We start from the raw sequence: 13,801 nt of genomic DNA, 5'->3' as shown, positions 1-13,801 counted from the left end.
CTTTCTTCGGTTTGCTCTCAATAATCAACACACACGTGCCTATGTGTGCCATTAGATGCTCTCTGTGGAGTATTGTTTGTCTCGCATACACGTTGCGCCTCGGCACGTCTTCATTTCTGCTGCCTCAGGGGGTTTCCTACAAGGTGGCTCGCCCGCTTGCCGAAGTCTCTCACACCGAACACATCGTTAGTCGAAGGCAGGGTGAAGGACGACCCTGCCGGGTCGAGGCTTTCTCTTCTAATTACTTCGTTTCTCTCGCTATTAGTTCTGATCGTAGCTCCCAGATAGCATTGTCGCAGCTTACGGGCTTTCCATTGCAAGAACTCCGGCTGCCTCAAATAATGGCTGCATCCACGCAGATAATAACGGACAAATGGCCTTCGTTAGAGAAGGTCAGATGCATCTCTGCTCCTCAGAACATAAAAAGGAGCAATTAATCTCGTATTTTTCTCTGTAAGGAAGACACGTGTATCTTTATCGACGATTCCATGCAATTCGTGGATAATGGAACATGACTCGGTGATCCTTTAAGTGTACAGAGAGAAATTAGACTCTTTTGACGTCAAAATTCCTGTGCCACGTCAATTGAAATTTTGGGAATCTTGCTGAGTTTTGATTATTTATAAAATCACTTACGGTGGCTGGGCACTCTTTTTTAAAGTGATTTACAAAAGAAAGCTTAATTCCAGTTTGAGATCTCTGTAATCCGAAACATTGCATTACAACGATATTGTACCACATTGTAAACGTACTTCGGAGCATTTACGAATGACTTGACCCTCATGCGACATTTGTTATTAGATATACGCCCCAAATTCCAGAAAACTTCACGCGATCTTCTGAATTTAAGTAACAGCCTAACAAGCTACTCGTATTTCGGCGTCGGGACTGGTTGCCATCTTCAGATTACGCAAAATCTCGAGGCGGCCTGTTACCAATATCCTGAATCTCTACCGAGATTTTATGGTACGATCTATAATGCGAGAAAGTTTCTACAGTCAAATTTTTAACATATTCCGACATATCTGGTACGAGGAAACCTTCTCCCTCAGAACCAAATGAAACATCGATTATGCGAAGTCCAACTCGCTGCTTTCACACGTGACACAGTGAATTACATGGAGAAGCGAAAATCGAGTCCGTGATTGTACACCACGGAATTGCTACCGGTTAATTGGTACATCGATAGCTGCTTTGTATTAAATGCTTTACAGCATATCGAACTGGACAGCACGCAGTTTGTTACTTTGGATGGATAGTCATCTACAGACACTGAAGTGCTTTGAGTGTGCCCAAAGGAAGAGTAATATGATTGGTATAGTTCGTGTTATAAATTAATGACTTAGTCGCAAGCCCAACCTATTCCCGGATGATACAGTTTTTTTCTATGAGGAAAAATGCATTATTATCCATTTGAATCTCAGTCAATGTTCAGTCTATCTGGGACTAAGACTGTCAACAAGCTCGTACAGCAGGGAAACGAAAAGTTGTGGCTTTCACAGATTATTAAAGCTTGTTACCGCGTGGCTACAGGAGTAATGAGTCATAAGTACATTCCATAATCTCGTACCAAAGTTTGGCAGGAATATTGTGTCGATCTAACGCGAAACAACCGCATGTACAAAGCTGTAGGTAAAGCAAATGACAAGCTTCGATTCATTGGGAGTGTACTGGAAAACTGCGACATCTCGACGAAGCAGAGTGCATACAGTACATTTGCACAGCCCATACCTGAATACTGTTCAAGGATAAGGAACTCAAAACAGCTCAAGCTAACATGGGAGATACCAATGGTGAAAAGTTAGTTTTACTGGGATAGACGTGATAATTTTTTTTTTTTTTTTTTTTTTTTTTGAGTCATTAGTCTTCTGACTGGTTTGATGCGGCTTGTCACGATTACCTCTCGTGCCAGTCTCTTCATCCCAGTGTATCGCCAGCAATCTACATTCTCAATTATTTTCTGGATGCATTCCAATCTGTGTCTACCTCTACAGTTTTTACCCTCTACAGCTGCCTCTGGTATAATGGGAGTCATTCCATGACGTCTTAACAAATATCCTATCATCCTGTCACTTCTCCTTGGCAGTATTTTTCACATGTTCCTTTCCTCTCCGATTCTGCACAGATCCTCCTCATTCCTTACATTATCAGTCTTCATAATTTTCAACAACATTCTGTAACAGCACGTCTCAAATGCTCCGATTCTCTTCTCTTTCCGTTTTCTCACAGTCCATGTTTCATTACCATAAAATGCTGTGCCCCAAACGTCATTTTCATAGATTTATTCCCGAAATTAAGGCTTGTTTTTCTTACCAGCAGACTTCTCTTGGCTAGGAATGCTCTTTTTGCCAGTCAACATCACTTTGTCTGCCATGCGTTATTTTGTTGCCAAGATAGCACAATTCCTTCATTTCATCTACTTCGTGATCATCAACACTGATTTTTGGTTTCACTCTGTTCTCATTTCTGTTATTTCTCATTACTTTCTACTTTCTTCGACTTACTCTAAATCCATATTCCGTACTCATTAGACTGTTCATTCCATTCAGCAGATCCTGTAATTCTTCTTCGCGATCACTGAGTATAGCAATGTCTTAAGCGAATCTTATCATTGATACCGTTTCATCTTGAATTTGAATTCTACTCTCGAACCTTTCTTTTACTTCTGTCATTGCTTCTACGATGTGTAGATTGAACAGCAGGGGTGAAAGACTACGTCCGTACCTTACACCCTTTCAATCCGAGCACTTCATACTTGGTCTTCTAGTCTTATTGCTTCCTCTTAGCTCTTTTACATATTGTATATTACCAGTCTTTCCCTACAGTTTACGCGTATTTTTCTCAGAATTGAACATCTTGCACTATTTACTGCCTCTCTGGTGCCTTTACCTTTCCTTGAGCCATACTGATCGTCGTCTAACAAGTTCTCATTTTTTTTTTCATCTGTACATTACTCTTGTCAGCAACTGGACACAAGAGCTGTTAAGCTGATTGTGCGATAATTCTTGCACTTGTTGAATCTTGCAATCTTTCGAATCCTACTAAGTTATATGGTATATCGGCAGAATCGTAGCTTCTATGCACCAAAGAAAATAGTGTTTTTGCTGTCATTTTCTTCGATGATTTTTGGAAATTTTGATGAAGTGTTACCTAGCTCTTGTTCCTTATTCGATCTTTGGTCTTCTTTTGGGGTGCAGCATTGTATGGTAGTGAAAGATGGGCTGTGGAAAAACGTTAACACAAGAGAATCGAAAAATTTGAAATGTGGGCTAAAGGCGAATGTTGAAAATTAGGTGGACTGATAAGGTAAGGAATGATGATGTTTTCAGCAGAACTGTCGAGAAGAGAAATATATGGCAGATTCTGCCAAGAAGAAGGGACAGGATGATAGGACATCTTTAAACACATCAGGGAATAGTCTCTATGGCACTAGATGGAGTTGTACAACTGTACATGAAGACATAAACTTGAATACATCCAGCTGCTGTGAGATGAAGAAGTTCACACAAGAGAGGAATTTGTGGCGGGCCGCAACAATCCAGTGAGGACTGATTCTGTCAGCATCAATTTGTAATTTTATTTGAATTTTGTGCTTTATGTCAGTTAAAGCAAATAAATATTTGTCAGCTTCTGTGATGACTTAGATTTCAAGATCCGTTAAATTATTCTACAACTTTTCTATGGTTAGGTTAACCAACTGAGCTGGTTGTTCAAACTGTAATGCTTTTATCATTGTGCACAGTAGCCAAACAGAACGATCATTCTCTTATTATTCAGTGAAGGTAACGAGCATTGCACTCACTTGCCACGATTGATTATAAATCTGTCTCTGACTAGAGCTTGTCTAATTCCCCTAGGATCAAAAGTTGGCTGCGTGTGTTTCATGATTATTTGGCCACAACCTTGCAGTTGTCACAAGTAACAAACAGAAAATTTGCATACATGTGTAGATCATTAAGAAACTTTCAATGTAATATCTTTCGGCTATGTATTTTTACAGGCTAATTTGAATTATGTCCAGCTGTGTTTGTTGTACTACATATTACGATTTGTAACTCCATTCAGTCACTACATAGGCCTACATGTCAAGCATACACTTTCGAAAATCGTCATCTAAATGTGGCATGTTCATAGATTGGACTAAAATAAATGAATAAATAAATAAAATGACGGTGAAAGGTTCTAACTGCTTTTTGTCGATACACTTAACATATATCTGTGACACATTCCCTTGTGTTACAGTTGTTCTTTCTTGACAACCCTAAATAATAGCTTGCCCTCTACAGTACTAATTAGTCAAAAGAACATACAGTCAAGCGCCAATGAAACTAGTATAGGAATGCGTATTCAAATACAGAAATATGTAAACAGGCAGAACATGGTGCTGGAATCGGCAACGCCTATATAAGCCAACAAGGGTCTGTCTCAGTCGTTAGCTCGGTTACTGCTGCTACAATGGCGGTTTTCAAGATTTAAGTGAGTTTGAATATGGTGTTATAGTCGGCTCACGAGCGATGGGACACAGCATCTCCGAGGTAGCGATGAAGTTTGAATTTCCACTTACAACCATTAAACGAGTGTACGGTGAATTCAGGAACGTAATAAAACATCAAATCTCTGACACTGCCCGTGCGGTTCTGGGCGCTACAGTCTGGAGCCGAGCGACCGCTACGGTCGCAGGTTCGAATCCTGCCTCGGGCATGGACATGTGTGATGTCCTTAGGTTAGTTAGGTTTAATTAGTTCTAAGTTCAAGGCGACTGATGACTTCAGAAGTCGCATAGTACTCAGAGCCATTTGAAACATCTGACACTGCCGCGGCTGGTAAAAGATCGTGAAAGAACGGGACCAACAACGGCTGAAGAGATTCGTTCTACTTGACAGAAGTGCAACCGTTCGACAAAGTGCTGCATATTTTAACGCTGGACCATCAGCAAGTGTCGGCGTGAGCACCACTCAAATTAACATAAGAGATATGGGCTTTTCGACCCGAAGGACCACTCGTGTACCCTTGATGGTTGCACGACACAAGGCTTTACACTTCGCCTGGGCCCATGAGCACCTTTATTGGACTGTTGATGACTGGAAACATGTTGCCTGCTCGGACGAGTCTCGTTTCATGATGTATCGGGCGGATGGACGTGTAAGGGTATGGAGACATCATGAATACATGGAGCCTGCATGTCAGCAGCGACTGTTCAAACTGGTGGAGGCTCTGTAATGTTGTGAGGCGTGTGCAGCTGGAGTGATATGGGACCTCTGATATGTCTAGATACGACTCTGAGAGGTTATATGTTCGTAAGCATTCTGCCTGATCACTTGCGTCCATTCATGTTCATTGTGCATTCCCAAGAACTCGGGAAATTCGAGTTTAAACAGTTCCGCTGGCCACCAAAGTTCTCAGACATTAACATCACTGAACATATCTGGGATGTCCACCCTCTCTTACGGATTTATGGACAGCGCTGCAGGATTCATGGTGTCAGTTCCCTCGACCACTATGTCAGACTTTAGTAGAGTACGTGCCTTGTAGTAATGCAGCACTTCTTCGTGCTCTTTGGGGCCCTACACGATGTTAGACAGGTGTTCAAGTTTCTTTGGCTCTTTAGTGTATTTTCTTTGTAGATGAGCTGAGTGGATACTTAAAGACGAATTTTGTAAGGGGCAGTCAAATGAAAAAACCGGGTCAGGTGGGAAGAGAAGTAAGTAAACTGTTTATTATTTCAAAAGTAATGATCTTATTAGCTGATACATTTATCCCACTGTGAGATAAGACAGCCAGTGTCTTTATGGAGAAACGTTTGCGGTTGCCAACAGAACCGTATTTGTATCCTGGCGTGCACCTCTAAGTCCGTAGTTACGAAGGTATTTCTTCACGCTCCAAAAATGTAGAATTCGCAAGGGGAGAGATCGGGACTGTATGGAGTATGTGTAAGTGGTTTCCAGCTAAAGGACTTCACCGAAAGCTGTCGAAGTTGAATGACTGTAGGCAACGTGTGGGCAGATGTCATCCTGCAACAGAATGATACCGTCCTTCAAGTTCTTGAACATCCACGTGAACACTTCGCAAAAATTGAAGGGCGCCATCGAACCAAACGTCCAGGAATGCTGACGGGCGATATGTTTTATTAAGTGTGCAGTGTTCACACGTAGGTAGAAACAATTTTAGCAGCGAATTATAATCAAAAGAACACTGACAAAATATGTAGCTCAGTACTTTAATGTTGCAAAACAGTTCCACAAGAGTATCAAGGACGAAGTACGTAGCATTGGGGTGGACAAATCGTAAGTGCACAACTATCATATGAAAAATTGTATCACACGACCTACTTGACATTGTAACTGATGCAAAACTATCTGCATTCCACAAAGACTGCGGTGTCGGTTATAATAAACAACAAGAAACAGCCTCAAGGCTGTAGAAGACAACACCTGACGTCAGTGTCTGGGCACCCGCTGCCTCCCTCCCTCCCTACCCCAACAGTCACTCCTGCAGCCTAGAGTAAACAAAAAGTTCTCTGTTAATTTGCTTAAGACAATTTATTTCCAAGTAATAATTTTCTGCATGCATAAGCCTGAAGATGGCTGAACGTGCTCGAAACTCGGAGCAATATTTTAAATTAAACATAAAAAAATAGAAGTGACTGACAGCAGAAAATACATGTAAATAATTAGTCCACACCAACGCCATTACCAAACGAAGTTAGTATGGTACAATAATTACTCTGCCATTTCTGTATTTCCCTCACTGAAAATATTCTTAAATACTTTTCTTGATTGATTTGATATCTCTGGTCCAAGGATAGAATGAAGAAATTTTTTCGGGCAATACGTCGAACAATAATCTGATAACGATGGCAAAAACTTTTACAGGTAGCACAGGTTTCGAGAAGTTACAAAAACGAAATCCTGTATGTCCACAGACGCGAATCACAATTTTCCCACACATGTGCGTGGATATACTATCTTCCTAATTCCATATTAACTCCGGATGATAGTGTCTTTCGAGACTATGTTACCTGTAGAGTAATAAGTCTAATAGGAGAGGGAGCACCGTCACGTATGTACAGTGTCCAGGCTGCTTGCCTGGTAGCAGGTTATCACCGGGCAACGTCCACAGCCATCAGCAAGATTAGGATCGAACGCGCCTGCTATGTCCATTCAGGCTGTCACTTCCTGGATGATGGATAGCTGCCGCTATAAGATCAGCATTGTGCATTGTATTAACTGTCAGAGAGGAGGATGTGTAACTATGTTTGGACGATTCTACGTATTTGTTCTATTATTTACACTCGTCGCACGAATCTTTTCAAATAATTCATTTGCTGTTCTGACAATTAAGTATTAAATTTCTGCTTGCGTTAGCTTGATAGCATGCTACAGTACTAGTCTGCTGGCCGCGGTGGCCGTGCGGTTCTAGGCACTGCCGTCCGGAACCGCGGGATTGCTACGCTCGCAGGTTCGAATCCTGCCTCGGGCATGGATGTGTATGCTGTTCTTAGGTTAGTTAGGTTTAAGTAGTGCTAAGTTCTAGGGGACTGATGACCTAAGATGTTAAGTCCCATAGTGCTCAGAGCCATTTGAACCTTAGTCTGAATGGAAATGGTAAATATTTAACCGCTGAGCTGGAAATAGTGAATATTTAATTCTTGAACAAAGTTACCCTCCCAAGGTAATATTTTGATGTCTGGCACTGAGTGCTATATAATTGTTTTAGAAAAACTCTACCCCTTCAGCACAGTCATCTATACGTGTTCCTTGTTTTCCATCTATAGGGCAGTGGCATGACAACCACTAACATTTGACTATGTAAATGTTCATGAATAATGTAGCAGTCCCTTGTGAAAGGCTACGTCTTCCAGTACTGTCACGGTATACATATTTTAACGATCACTGCTGTCAAAGAAGATTCAGCGAACATAATCGCATAGAATGGGTTTACAAACATGGAACGCCAGTTTCCTTACATCATAAATGCGGACAACTGTCAACCTTTGTAACCGTTTCTGGTACGAACTTTAAATACTAGTGGCATTATTCTCAATGCAAGTTAAAGAAAGTTCTTACTACCACTAACCGAGTTATTTCAAAACGTTTGGCAGCTGGGACATACCTAGATAACACTGCGCAGCTATCAGTATCACACCCATGTCCGTTATGCGGTTTTGGGACCCCAGGGAAACCTTTGTCTGCTGTTGACGATTTCTGAACTAAGCAGTGGTATTGACAACACGTTGACGTAGTGTAACTGCAATAGTCTTGGCTGTTGTGTTTCTCAGTGATTGCCGTAGCATTTGGAACATAGATTTCTAAGTCTGGAAACTAAGGATCGGTGCAGACAATATCACTGGTGTTATCACAACATAAATTGACTAACCAAGGACACAGTCGAGACACGGCTACAAGGAAACAAATCTAGACGAATTCATACTCGATGACTGACGGAATGTAGAAGAAGGTGAGTTGGTAGATAAGTCTTCTGGTTTCTATAAATACGTCCGGCAATGATCCATTCCATCTGATACTGACGAAAATAGAGTATTTTTACAGATAAGCTGTTAAGTCGGTGCACTTTAGAGTAACACAAGCCAGTACCTCATATAGGACGGTGAGTATTAAACATAAACGAAACTATCATCAAAATTACTCCAAAGAAATGCAATAGGATCACTAACACTTCAGCGATTCTTCAAATAAAATGGTTCAAATGGCTCTGAGCACTATGGGACTTAACTTCTGAGGTCATCAGTCCCCTAGAACTTAGAAGTACTTAAACCTAACTAACCTAAGGACATCACATCCATGCACGAGGCAGGATTCGAGCCTGCGACCGTAGCGGTCGTTCGGTTTCAGACTGTAGCGCCTAGCACCGCTCGCTCACCGCGGCCGGCGGAATTCTTCAGACAGGCCATTCAGAATGTACAGGATATTCCCTAATGATTGCGTTTTTTTTACAGGAAAGTATGATCGCTGGACGATAGTACGGAAATGCATAAAGACTTTAAAAAATTTCATGTAAGGAACTGCAGTTCTCTTTAAATATGGATAAATGCAAAATAGTGCACATGACAAACAGGAAGAATCCGATGCTACTCCGTTAGAAGCACAAACATATGGAGTGAGACACATCAACTGAATATTAAGAAGAGTCTGTCGCACGAGTCAACCTCATACGTATAATTTGTCACTCCGAAACAGAGATTGCGCCATTTGGAAATTTTCTCGAGAGTTAGAACTGTGTGCAAGTCAGAGACTCGAACCTGCAACCGATCCTTTCGTGAGTAACGATCTTAATTGCAGTGACAACATCGCACGCCAAAGACGGGACACTAAGTTTGAGTTCAAGATTGGTGAAATGTTTCAACCTAGCACGTAGTCGATGCTGGAGAATGAGGTACCTATGTGTAGACGAAACTATTAGCGCAGGCCGTAAGTTGGACTAGGAAATAAAACCAGTCTACAGACGAGTGAGGAGGAACAAAAAAATCGGTCGGTACCGTATACAGGTCTTTTTACAGTCTGTGACCAAATTCACTTCCCTCGCTCTCTGCCCTCGCCCGCTTTCCCACCAGTCGTTTCTTTCTAGTGTAAAATGGTAGAAGCCGATAGGCTGGAAGATAATATCGAGCCCCGCAGGAATGTAGGATCACGGGCGGGGAAGGGGAATAACTGACCATATGACTTATTTTAGATGGTGTATTGAAGAGAGAGAAACGTAAATTTACAGCCTTTGTAAATTTCGGAAAAGTTTTGCTTATGTCGAGTGGAATAAATCCTCTCACTATTTGACACTGTGAAATAGGGAGACAAGCTACCTGTTATGTTAATCTGCATGGGTTAAAAATCGTACGTCATGCTAGCGAAATGTCTTTATTGCTATCTAGTTTCAGTTGATTGATGAGCCATTTTGAGATGAATATGAAATTATTACTTTGTTCAGTGTACAGTCGTGGACAAAACGAGAGAGACCCCTAGCCTTTTTGTTATGCCGATCCGCACAGCTTTAAAGTCTGCTTCACAGCATAACAGGTAAGGCGACGAAGTGCTATCAACATACTACGCACAGGCGTGAAATTGAAAAACTGTCCGAACTTTGTCAGTGTGTTCTCAATCATGGTTGTGACTATATTAAGCTGATTCGTGTGTTAAACACAACACGTCAATATAAGATATAAATGGAAGAAAAAACGCTAAGTAATATGAACCGTACTAATAAAAAAGAATTTCAGCTTATTCAGATAACATAACTCTTTTAGTAATACAAAGTACCTGAGATCGTTACGAAGTAGCAAAATATTATGCGCATTCGGCCACGAAATGGTCTGTGTCAATGTCCAGACCACTCATACTTGATTACCGTTGCTGACCTACCATGAAAGTGTGCAAATTTAGTAATGCGTGAAGATTCGTAGCGAAATTCAGTTAAAAATCATTTAGTGCCACACGTAAGTCAATTCAGTTATTGACAGAAGCGGAAAAAGTAGGCAGTAACAAGTATTAAATTCTACAAGATTTTCATATATACACTCCTGGAAATTGAAATAAGAACACCGTGAATTCATTGTCCCAGGAAGGGGAAACTTTATTGACACATTCCTGGGGTCAGATACATCACATGATCACACTGACAGAACCGCAGGTACATAGACACAGGCAACAGAGCATGCACAATGTCGGCACTAGTACAGTGTATATCCACCTTTCGCATCAATGCAGGCTGCTATTCTCCCATGGAGACGATCGTAGAGATGCTGGATGTAGTCCTGTGGAACGGCTTGCCATGCCATTTCCACCTGGCGCCTCAGTTGGACCAGCGTTCGTGCTGGACGTGCAGACCGCGTGAGACGACGCTTCATCCAGTCCCAAACATGCTCAATGGGGGACAGATCCGGAGATCTTGCTGGCCAGGGTAGTTGACTTACACCTTCTAGAGCACGTTGGGTGGCACGGGATACATGCGGACGTGCATTGTCCTGTTGGAACAGCAAGTTCCCTTGCCGGTCTAGGAATGGTAGAACGATGGGTTCGATGACGGTTTGGATGCACCGTGCACTATTCAGTGTCCCCTCGACGATCACCAGAGGTGTACGGCCATTGTAGGAGATCGCTCCCCACACCATGATGCCCGGTGTTGGCCCTGTGTGCCTCGGTCGTATGCAGTCCTGATTGTGGCGCTCACCTGCACGGCGCCAAACACGCATACGACCATCATTGGCACCAAGGCAGAAGCGACTCTCATCGCTGAAGATGACACGTCTCCATTCGTCCCTCCATTCACGCCTGTCGCGACACCACTGGAGGCGGGCTGCACGATGTTGGGGCGTGAGCGGAAGACGGCCTAACAGTGTGCGGGACCGTAGCCCAGCTTCATGGAGACGGTTGCGAATGGTCCTCGCCGATACCCCAGGAACAACAGTGTCCCTAATTTGCTGGGAAGTGGCGGTGCGGTCCCCTACGGCACTGCGTAGGATCCTACGGTCTTGGCATGCATCCGTGCGTCGCTGCGGTCCGGTCCCAGGTCGACGGGCACGTGCACCTTCCGCCGACCACTGGCGACAACATCGATGTACTGTGGAGACCTCACGCCCCACGTGTTGAGCAATTCGGCGGTACGTCCACCCGGCCTCCCGCATGCCCACTATACGCCCTCGCTCAAAGTCCGTCAACTGCACATACGGTTCACGTCCACGCTGTCGCGGCATGCTACCAGTGTTAAAGACTGCGATGGAGCTCCGTATGCCACGGCAAACTGGCTGACACTGACGGCGGCGGTGCACAAATGCTGCGCAGCTAGCGCCATTCGACGGCCAACACCACGGTTCCTGGTGTGTCCGCTGTGCCGTGCGTGTGATCATTGCTTGTACAGCCCTCTCGCAGTGTCCGGAGCAAGTATGGTGGGTCTGACACACAGGTGTCAATGTGTTCTTTTTTCCATTTCCAGGAGTGTATATAATAAATGGCCAAAGTTGTGGAAGTCGATTGTAACCAGTGAAACCTTTTACTTTAATATATTCAGGCCTAGACGATCCTTCAGTTTGATAGGAGGTATTCAGATCTATAGATTATGACGATGTGTAAAGCCTGCGCCTGTTGCACACTGAACGAAATAATTATTTTATATTGATCTAAAGATGGGTCGTTAACGAGGAAAAACCAGTTACCTGTAAAGATATTTTGCGATCATGACCTTGAATTTTTAATCCATGCATTTTTGAACAAATTACTTGAAATTCTGCAGTGAACAATAACCAGACTGCAGTTATAAAAGTCGAAGGAAATGAAAAGAAAGCAAGGAAACAGTGATTGAGAAGGCAGTGAGTCAGGGTTGCATCCTACTCCCTATGTTGCTAAAAGAGTGCATTGAGGAGACAGCAAAAGAGACCAAGAAGAAACTTGGAAAAGGAATTAAAGTCCAGATGCATAAATAAAAAGTAAGGTTATTTATAGTAATATACTATAGCTGAACACAGCAAAAGCATTTTCAAGTAATTAAATGTACGCAACGGTCGCAGGTTCGAGTCCTGCCTCGGGCATGGATGTGTGTGATGTTCTTAGGTTGGTTAGGTTTAAGTAGTTCTAAGTTGTAGGGGACTGATGACCTCAGATGTTAAGTCCCATTGTGCTCAAAGCCATTTGAACCTTAGTCTGACTGGAAATGGTAAATATTTAACCGCTGAGCTGGAAATCTAACGTAAATTTAAGTGCTTGGGACTCTTCTCTGGAAGTATTTGGTTTGAGTGTACTGTTATATGAAAGCAGAACGTGGACGATAAGCAGCACAGACCAGAGGTGAACTTGTGTGAATACGGGAGAATACTGAAGACGGAGTTGGGATATCGCGTAAATAATGAAGAGGTGCTGAGCCGGGTGGCACAGAAGGAAGTTTATGGCACAGCTTTAGTAAAAGGAGGACTTGGTTAACGGCAGTCATGCTGAGATATCAAGAAAATGTGGAATTCACAAATGTAGGGAGTGCAGGAAAGTGTGTGGGGGGGTGTATGTTAAAGTTTTAGATGAAAGTAGGTTGCAGTACTTCTGCTGGGTTGCAGAGAATTGAAAAGCAGGGAGAACTGCATTCTACTGAGTAAAGACTACTATTTCACTAGCAACAACAAAACTCAAATAAGCTTTAAAAGTGTTCCCTTCGTAATATAATTGAAGTCATAATTTTTTTTCTAACAATTCACTTAAGTCTGCAACAAACACTGTATTCCGCTTGAAAATTAATTTCCATTCAAGGTGTACGCAGCAGGCATTTCGTCAGTCGCTAACGAGTGAAGTGTCACCCTGTCACACCTGTCGGCCTACAAAGCCGCCCATGCGCCTAACGAAACTGCGCCGCCGTCGCTACAGCCTCTGAAGCTCGCGCGTGTGGTCGTTAACAGTTATTTGGTTACGCTCGTTTTCGCTCTGAGCAGTCATGATCGTTGCCAATAAAAGCGACCGCAATCATAAAACCCGCTAATGGACCGCATTAATTTGCTGTGCTTGTTAACGTTATTGTATGCTGCTTGCGTAATGACAATCACTCTTCGACACCAATGCGCTGCGTAAAATCGAATACATGTAACATTCTATCAATTCCTCTCCCTCCCCCCTCCCACCCCCCCTCCGACCACCACTACCTATTTTCATGCATAACAGTTTTTAATACATTCATTGCAGTAAATATCACTCCACGAATATATTACTGGCCTCGATTGTTAGTAAAGCATAAACTGTCTGCAGTTGGATGTAGGTTGCTATTCCAGAACGCTTTACAACGTGTACCTTACCAAACTTTAGTGTAAGCGTATCATTGA

Source organism: Schistocerca gregaria, chromosome 4 (genome assembly GCF_023897955.1).
Source record: "Schistocerca gregaria isolate iqSchGreg1 chromosome 4, iqSchGreg1.2, whole genome shotgun sequence".
In the NCBI taxonomy this organism is placed as follows: domain Eukaryota; kingdom Metazoa; phylum Arthropoda; class Insecta; order Orthoptera; family Acrididae; genus Schistocerca; species Schistocerca gregaria.
The sequence above is the reverse complement of the archived record's forward strand: the minus strand, read 5'-3'. Positions refer to the sequence as shown.